Here is a 10,384-nt window from a genome sequence, read left to right on the forward strand (position 1 = left end):
GCGTTTTGCTTGGAATCCCATTAAGCTTTGTGCTATGGTATATTGCAGCGTAGCAATATAATAAAAAGCCAAACAAAGGGATTTAGAAAGCAACAGAGCTAAATAACTCCACTGGATGCTAATGAATGGGTTGGCACAATCAAAGTCCTGAACTTGTGTGCCTGTGTATGTGTGTGTATGCTTGGAAGGGAGAACATTATGGCATGGGTTCGGTTTTATTCACAGTAGTCTCAAACAGTTGCAGTTTGTTGGATTGTGGAAGTGAGGCCGATGGATTCCTAGGGGGACCCCAGACGTTGCCCACCAGCTGTGGGCAACATCTTGTTAAGGCCAGAGCATAGCCTCTAGTCTGGGGACAGTGAGAATCATTCACGATTAGCACCAGAGTGGCGCTAAAATTTGGTTTCATGACACACAAGGACTCAGCAGCTTATCCATTCGCTATTTATCCTTTTGACTTAAGAACCCTTACAAGACATTTTCTGACATCTCTACACCACTACACCGGGCAACACAACTGCCCCTGTACATTGTGGGACCCCTTGCTCTTCCTATCAACTTTCCTCTGTGAGATGTTGTTTATGACAAGCAGTTTTGTAGGCCAAGGTGGAATTCATTTACCTTGCCCTTACACTGACAATGCCTCTCCCGATATCAGGTTCTCTCACAGGCCTCCACCAGCAAAACTGTTTCCTGAGGGAAGATTCCTGTGATTCGGTGTGAAAAAAAGCACTCCACAGTTGTTGGGGACACACAAATCTCTCTGTTGACGATGCGTACAATGGTCCGTGTCTATGATCTTTGCCGGGGAGACATAAATCAAGTCAGTTTAAATCAAATCCAACATCCTTAGACTTCTGGGAACAAATCAGGGATAGCGAACAAGGTTTTCGGTGCCCCATCTTCCCGCTGTTTATAATTCTTCGTCTTTCCAGTGTGAACTACAGCCTCTGTGGAGTTTTATTTATTCAATTATGTTGGTCCTGGAGTCGAAGAACATTACACAATTGGGTGTTGTAATTTAAAGGGGACTTTTGTGCGTTCAACAAATCATTCCCATTAAACTCTTGTGTGTGTGTGTAAATGCGTTGCTGTTTCTCTAACTGTTTTCTGAGCGCTCACATTTCTCTGTGTAGTCAGTCGTACCACACAATTGTCAGTGTTGTCTCCATGAATCTACTCCTACTTTGTTATCAGACCAAGACCTTTTCCCTTCACGTAACTAAGGGTGGAGTTTTTGGGTTATTCATTTCCATATGCATTTCATGGGATCATTGTCGTGCAGTGCATTGTAATGCTCTGTAGGACCAGCAATGTGTAAACCATCAACTGAGGTTCTGCAATCAATCAAATCTTGGTCCTAATGGCAAAACACAGTTGATAGCAGCATTCTGGCATCTTGTGGCTACCTGATAGAAATCCACTCCATGCTCATGACTCAGTTTTTAATGGGAACAGGAATGACTTTCTTAAGGGGACAGGATGACAGGTTGATTAGGTTAGGCTTTGGTGTTTTTGCCCCCCAGATAAAGATAACGAAAACCCACTGGAGTTATGGATCTTTTAACACAGCATTGACCACCAGTTCTGTAAAGGCCTTTGCTTATTTAATTTCCTATTGTATTCAATGTAATGTCTGGCTCCCAAGACAAGCACAGAACATCCTAATTAATTCCCTCCTCGCCAATGCAAAATAAACCGTTTTTGGTGCGAAGCCCTTTGAAAACATATATTTTTTTAATGTTTAAGACAAATAAAACATAATTAAACTACGTTTCAGCCCCTCATGTTCACTTGGCACAGGTACCTCACGCCATTCTCTGCAAGAAGGGCAAAGGGGGCAGGCACAAGAAAGGGGGCTGAGGAGGAACCGAAAAAATATGAAAAGAAAAGAAAGAGTCCAACGTGAAAGAAACACGACCATGGCCAGGCCAATTGGCGTTCCATCGGTCTCTCTCAGCTGTTTTTGTTTGTTCTTCCTCCATTGCCGCCGCTTCCTTCCTGGGGTCCCGTTCTCTCTTCTTTTCATCCCTCCTTCCCCCCCTCTGTTCTGTTCCCATTCTGTCGCTTTACTGGCTCATTACCTCCACCCCCCCTCCCCTTCCCTGCTTAATTTTTTCTTTCATCCAGATGCACTGTCACATTGCCATTCCACTTGACCACCCCATCTCCGCTCCCTCTCTCTCTCCCTGTCCTGCCTCTCACATGCCGAATCACACACTCCCTCTTTCTTCCCCACTATCCTGTCTTAAGCAAAGACCTATTTGTGTGTTGTGTTTGGACTGCCCACGATTCCTTGCACCCCTCTCTGGCTTGCTCAGCTCATTCACTTTCTCCGCCAGGAGGAACTCAGAAGTAATTTAACTTAAATCTTGCACCTCACATTTCTCTAGGGTCTTTCTCTTTCTTCCTTTTTCTTCTTATGAGATCCGTTCGGCACACACAACAGAGCAGGGAAAGCCATTCACTTCTCTGTCAGCAAACATGATGATGGGCCAGACTGCCTCGAAATAACAAATCAGACGGTATTATGTGTTGCGTAACTTTTGTTCTTTGAAATCAAGGCAGAATGCTCAATTACTTCCTGCCTTTTTCTCTTCTCTCTTGCCCAACGTTTGGTGCTCCACTTCTTGCATCCACTCAGCTCCACTCACTGTGTGCACTGGCCTGGAGTGAGAGAAAGACCCAGTCCAACTCAAGTGAACTGCAGTCATCTGCTTGAATGCATTGCCATGCCAGGTTGCAACCCAGGCAGCTCTACTGCTAATGCTCAGGGTTTACCTGATTGTCATCTGTTTCCTTTGCATGTTCTTTCTTTAGGTCTTTGAGCCACGCTGCTGAGAAAGAGAAGAGCACACCACCTCTCCCTCAGAGATGAACTGGATGAATATTCGAACAGGGTACCTATTTTTGTTGTTTATTAGTTCTGTATGTATCTAGGAATCAAGTTATTGTTATTATTATTATTATTATTATTATTATTATTATTATTATTATTATTATTAGTTTCCTCTGTGCTGCAAAGTCGTTTCAATGAGTGTTCCCAGTAGAGAGCTCTGATCTTCTCTATATATCTGCTTTAGGGCAAAGAAACATCCAGAATTGATGATGATATGATTATTATTATATGTTTGAATGGAAAAGTGTATGAAAGGAGACAGGGAAGGAGCTTAGAATTATTATCAATACTTGTGGGGACATCTTGTGGACAACTTTAATACAACACACAAACACACTCTTGTTAGATCAAGTCAAGTGAGCACCAGCTGTGATACCGTGATCCGAACAACACAATCATGGTTGAAATGCACATTTGCTTTGAACAGGTAGCCACCTTAGATCAGCGTTGTGTTTGGAAAATAATATCAGAGACTTTAATCAGTGTGGGCTGGGACTGAGCTTTAGATTTGAGCTGGTTACGAGGCCTACAATTTCGTAGGTTTGGGCTGGTGAATAGTTGTTCTAAGAAATGTTTGGGTTCCGGGTTTACGGCGGTGACTAGACTGAGTAGGATTCCTCCAGTAGTTCTCTGTTGTAATGGGTTGAGTCAAGATCAGGGTAAAGGTTTCTTCTTCATTATAAACCCTATACCAACTCCCAGACCCCAACCCTAGCCAGACTAGTCTTAATCACCTCTTTAACCTCGTCTCCAGCTCTCACTCATTACCCCAAACACCCCCCATCAGCAAAGCAGATATTGATCTGTTGTTTTCATAAGTCGCACGCTGATTATTATTATTAACACCCTGTCAATATATATTTGTGGCCTGTGTAACACTTTTTTGACAACACCCTGTATATTTAATGACTAGGTCCATAGCCTACAGTGAAGTTGATTATAGCTGTTCTGACTCAAGCAGGATCTCACTGGTTCCAGCGAGCGGTGTGTGGAATGAATGTCTCCCAGGTGTATGACTGCCATCGTCATAGGAACAGCAGTTGAAACTGGAAAGGGGTGTGAGGGAGTAATTAAAGTGCGGCATCAATCTCACCAGCAGTCAAACTCACATTCCTTCTGGAACAGCAGTGCGGAGAATCTTGCCCAATAATGACATGGAATAAAAATAGAACAAAGGAAAGACAAGCAGATTTCATGATGTTTCACAAAAATAAAATAAAATATAAGTGTTTCAATTATTCAATTTCTACTTCTATTCTTTAACCTTACTTGGCAGCTGCCTTTATCCACAAGAATTACAAACTAACTGTATGGAATGAGCAACATATATTTACAGTATTATGCTGTATTATACTGAGAAGAAAAAGATTTGCCTTAATAAAAGATGATCCTTATTATTGTCCTTGCTTATGGCCCTGAAATTCCTTGAATCTAAAGTCAAGAAAATAGAGAACGTAGTATTTTCCCAGGATAATCACATGACTGATTTGCAATTGGAAACTTGCCATCTGGCATTAATATGCAGGTCAGTCAGTCAGCTGATTAACCTTCAGAATTTGGACAAAAATACAAAAGGAACATTGACATGACATCGCTTGTGGACTTTTGATATGTCCAAATGTATCCTCAGACAAAGGGTATATACTGGGAAATAGTACTTTACTTATTTTATTTGTCTTAATGTTCAATTTTTCCCCCTTTCAGTGTTGCAGTATATCAAGAACTTGTGTGATCTGAGGTAGCTCCATATAAAGCTCTGTACAGAGTACAGTACTGTGGCACAGTACAGCGAAAATGTGGTAAAACAATAGTAAAGCATAGTCAATAAAGTACATATTGGGTAAAACAGGATACAATACATGCAAAATAAAGTCACAGTACAGTATTGGCATGAGAGAAGCCTGGAACATTGGAAACTTGGGATTTACATTTACCACATTGTATTCCCTGGTTGAAACACTGTGACTGGTCTCTCTCAGGGCACCATTCACCCACTGAAAGTTGCTAGGGCACCTCGACTGTGTGCCAAACCCATCTGGGGCGCCATCCTAATCCTTCTAGGTCCGGTACACTCTGATCCAACCATCTCCTCTTCAGGATGATGATTTTAAGTTGCCTTCTCGGTCATGGGGAATGAAGGTCTCACCTCTTTCCCACACTGTCCCTTAATGTCACAGTTTTGCACATGTAAGAATCCCACCAGTGAACCTGTGGTTGCAGCAAATTCACAACTCAGTTAAACCCTGGGGAGACTGGGCCGGGTAAATGCCTGAGCAGTTACACTTCAGATGTTGGTGACTTGGTATCTATTCTTGTGCAGCTGAGATGCTACCTCTTTCCAACAGAGGACGCTATACTCACTCTTCCTCAATGTCTGAGCAGCGGATCAGTGCAATACAAATAAGTGTGTCGCACTTCAAAGTGTAAATAAGGTCACAGCAGCTCTAACCCTTAGAGGAGAGAGAGGGAAGGGGGTGGAGGGGTTGGTTTGTAGTGAGAAAATGTGGTTACCAACAGGAATGCAGTAAAGCCAACAGGAATGCAGCCTTTCCACATAAAATGATCACATGGTATTTTATTATAATGGTGAGCTCGGGTGAATCACCTTAAATGTAGTGTGAGAGGGGGATGCCATCTGTTTCTCACAAGCCCACTTCCTGTGCCAACTCAAAAGAAGACCTTAGAGAAACCTTTTTGTTTCTCCATTTTTAAAACAGCAAACCAAAAAACTGGTTTGAGTGTGTTTTTTTTTATTGTCACTCAGTCCTTTCATTTTTATTTGTAAAGTTGCAGAAGATGCCTAAGTGATCTACCTGATTTAAATCTTTGAGATTAGTTTAGTCAGCCACTTGAATGTTTTTGAAACATGGCTCTGTAACCTTGTGTTGCCCCTTAAGAAAATCACAATGTTGTTAATCTTACTGAAATCAAGATCCCTTCAATGTCAAGCACTTTGCTGGGATAACCTTCTTTTCTTCCCTCTGTGCTTCTATAAATTAATGGCTAACAAAAAGTTATGACCTCAATATGCCTGTTCCTTATGAGAAAGACAAGTAAAGTCCACTTTAAATATATTTCCCACTGCCTTTGAAATACACTCCCAAGTCTATTGCAGTGCATTTATGGCATACTTAAATTTCTTTATTTCATTTTCATAATGGATGGGCTGTCCATAATTATTCAGTTTCTTAAGAATTGCATCGTTTAGAGAAGCACAGCCTTGCTCATTCAATAATAAAAACAGCAAGTCGGCTGTCTCCATTTTTTGTTAGAAACTTTGGCCCTGACCATCCAATTCTGTCTGTACATGTGTAATATAAACACTTGTTCCCCAGAGCGCCTATGATGTTCGCTTGCTTGTTTAGGTTGTTCACACAGATAAGATAAGAGCAGGTTCAATATGTTTGTCTTCTTTCACCTCCCACCCAGTATGCTTCTGTCCTATTGGCTGCTTGATATTCAGCCTCATTTGCTCCGCATGTCAAGCTTGTTTGATCTGTTATGTCATAGAAACATCTAGAACACGGGCAAGAGTTCCATCAGTGTCCTTTTTCATGAGGCAGTTCAGAGTGTGATTTGTGGATCAAAGCTTTTTATGACGGCGTTTCAAATATCGGTATTAAAGCAAGACACAATAATGTATGCAATCACAATCAAGTTGGCTGTCACTTACGAACAAGTGTTGAATCCAGGTGTCGATCCAAGCCAACCAATGCCCGATGTCTGCTGGTGATCTGGGGTGAAAACAAACAATCCTGAGTCACAATCATAGAGAGAAATTAAAACTCAATAAACCCAGATGCCCAGTTATTGTACGTTCCCTTTAAAAGAGGTTCTCATTTCACACCCTGGGGCACACCCATGTCTTCTGTTTTCTTATTATCTAATGGTCTAAATCAAATACCTAACTAAAGCCTTGAAGTCATACACTTAGTGAGTCATCTGTCCCTGAGTACACTTACCTGAGAGCTCCGCAGGAGCATAAATAAAATAATAGCAACCACAGGAGCAAGGCTTGAGAACCAATTATTTAAACCAAAACAAACAGGTTTAGAGTTATACTGATACTGTACATTAAAACAAACAGAAACATTTGCAGTTATCACGCCTTCTTAACTCCATGCAAACAGACACTGCAGAGAATGCTTGGGAATTATTATTATTTAAATTGTTAAATTGAAAATGTCCCCAACAAAAACAATCTTCTGTCTTTGATCAGTGTGCCCACTGCAATATCACAGATCTGTATTATGTAGGCCAAGGTGTCCAAGTTATTTGTGTAGGTTGAAGGTACACTAGCAAATGTTGCCAAAGCTCTGGAAAGTTGGCAGCTGCAAGAGCTTGTTATGAAGTCGGAGGGGTATTTGAGTACAGTGGCAGGTGGGGGGGTGGAATGTTCAATTCACATGGGACGTGGAGCAAAAACAGAGAGATGCTGTGCAGTGGGAGAGTCTGGGTGCCCTTTGCCCCTTTCTGTGAAACAACAAGTGCAAAGTATCGCAGTGTTTTCGGAACAAAAAACTAAACAAAACAAGAATACCAGGGACTAATAAACTCTCATAGCGATGCTGGCGCCAGGGCCCAGATCCTGTGATAATTCACATTTTCGCCTACTGATTATCGGTGCCCGCAAGACGTGAGAATGTTAAAGAGAAGATGGCGGGTGATGAGAGACAAGGTGCTGCTACAAGGCTTCAGAGGTTCAGAAACAAGGAGAGCTGGGGATAAATAGTACGACAGTGGAATTCTATGTCATAATTTCTGGCCATTTCGTCATTTTCAGAACACATTCTTTTGCCTCTAGATTTGATCCCCTCTCCCAGTTTGGTAAAAACCTTTTTTGTGCTTCTGACTCTGCTAAATCCAGAGGCTGTCATCATGTCTTGTTCCTCCCAGAGTTTAGACTACAGTCTCCATCTTTATATCAATACCAGATAGTAGGCTTAACTGTCCTTGCGGGGAATTGAGTCTGAATGTGAACAGATGGCTTTTTTCTGTACAGGCAAATATCCGGTGAGAGAAGCTTAAAGTCATTTGGATAGCTTTGTTTCACTGGCCCTTTAGTTGCATTCCTTTCCAGCACGGTTTACTTTATTTTTTCCCCGAACAAGCAGCTTCACTGTTTCCCTGAATTGGAACTGTAAAATGGATTTATGTTATCTCTATTTTTATGTTTTTAATTGTTTTTACTTTGTCTTGCCTGAGCAGCCAACAGCTTTCAAACAAATTCCCATCAGAAGCAATGCATTATCAGGTCAAATTCATTTAAGCTATTTGAATTAAACACTGATGTGGATGTTTAAATGAAAGCTAGGTTAGCATGCTGAATTTATGGTACAGAAACGTTGCCACAAGTTGCGATTTTCTAAACTAAACCGCAACCTTACCACAACATTGTGTATCAGTTGACATTTAACATTGCTATAACATTATCACATGTGGTTTCGACAATGTTGCCTCTAGGTTAATTCTGGACAAAGTAACATCTAACATTGTCACAAAGGTTGACGCAACATTTCTTTGTCATCAGTCATCCTACAACCTTTCTGCATCGTTGTTAAATGTTGCAAAAAAACGTTGTATGTTACTAGGGAAGTGTTTGAGCCTGCAATCTCCTCTCTCTCTTTTTTCTCTCTCTAAATGGTTAAAACACAGTGTGAACCACACCTAAGATGTCCTAAATACAATATGTTAAAGGTGTGGGTAATCCACAAAACCTGTCTCAAGTCGAGAATACTATTCAAAGGGGCAAGGGGATGCAGGGATGCAGAATATTTTACAACACTGGGGCCAGTAGGCCTACTTTTCGGTAATGCTCTTTTCATGATCATTTGCTGTAATCAAATGGGTGTTTTCACATTATTATTATTATTATTATTATTATTATTATTATTATTATTATTATTAGTAGTAGTAGTAGTAGTAGTAGTAGTATTAGTATTAGTATTAGTATTAGTATTATTATTTATAACATGAAACACTCATAAATTAACCCAATAACCTGTACTGGTAATAGCAGTGACTTCATCAAAACAAACAAACCCACAAAGATATTGCCACATTGGTTATTATCAAAGCAAATGGTTGTTGGGAAATTTAGAAGAAGTTTTCTCTTCTTGGCTCAAAGTGAAAAAAACGTATTACATTAAAAATGATAATTTGTTACCTCTGGCCAAGACCTAAAAGACTGTAAATGAATGTCTTTTTACATTATTATTAATTATTTGTACATTATTCTTACTATTTATTTATTTAAAGTAATAAAAAACATGTTTCCCCCTAAGACTAAATAACTTTCCTCTTATATTTTCTTTTCCATTTTCTTCCCACACTAGGATAATTTGCCTGTGAAAGGTGGTATGTTAATACAAATCACCTGCATCTCGTTACAGTGCTGTCTGAGACTAGCATGAGGAACTGATTTCGACAGTATCTCATTAATGCCTAATTGAGCAGCATCAGCTAACACAATCAAAAAGCGTTACCCTCATGCCAAGGACTCTGGTCATATAGGCTGTCAAAATCTTTCCACACTCTTCTCTTTTACATTGCATTTACATTAACAACCAAATCCCCTGACCATTCCAGTTTTATTGCAGAAAGAATATGCTATATATATATATATATATACACTCACCTAAAGGATTATTAGGAACACCTGTTCAATTTCTCATTAATGCAATTATCTAACCAACCAATCACATGGCAGTTGCTTCAATGCATTTAGGGGTGTGGTCCTGGTCAAGACAATCTCCTGAACTCCAAACTGAATGTCTGAATGGGAAAGAAAGGTGATTTAAGCAATTTTGAGCGTGGCATGGTTGTTGGTGCCAGACGGGCCGGTCTGAGTATTTCACAATCTGCTCAGTTACTGGGATTTTCACGCACAACCATTTCTAGGGTTTACAAAGAATGGTGTGAAAAGGGAAAAACATCCAGTATGCGGCAGTCCTGTGGGGGCGAAAATGCCTTGTTGATGCTAGAGGTCAGAGGAGAATGGGCCGACTGATTCAAGCTGATAGAACAGCAACTTTGACTGAAATAACCACTCGTTACTACCGAAGTATGCAGCAAAGCATTTGTGAAGCCACAACACGTACAACCTTGAGGCGGATGGGCTACAACAGCAGAAGACCCCACCGGGTACCACTCATCTCCACTACAAATAGGAAAAAGAGGCTACAATTTGCACAAGCTCACCAAAATTGGACAGTTGAAGACTGGAAAAACGTTGCCTGGTCTGATGAGTCTCGATTTCTCTTGAGACATTCAGATGGTAGAGTCTGAATTTGGCGTAAACAGAATGAGAACATGGATCCATCATGCCTTGTTACCACTGTGCAGGCTGGTGGTGGTGGTGTAATGGTGTGGGGGATGTTTTCTTGGCACACTTTAGGCCCCTTAGTGCCAATTGGGCATCGTTTAAATGCCACGGCCTACCTGAGCATTGTTTCTGACCATGTCCATCCCTTTATGACCACCATG

Source organism: Amia ocellicauda, chromosome 14 (assembly GCF_036373705.1).
Source record: "Amia ocellicauda isolate fAmiCal2 chromosome 14, fAmiCal2.hap1, whole genome shotgun sequence".
NCBI lineage: Eukaryota > Metazoa > Chordata > Actinopteri > Amiiformes > Amiidae > Amia > Amia ocellicauda.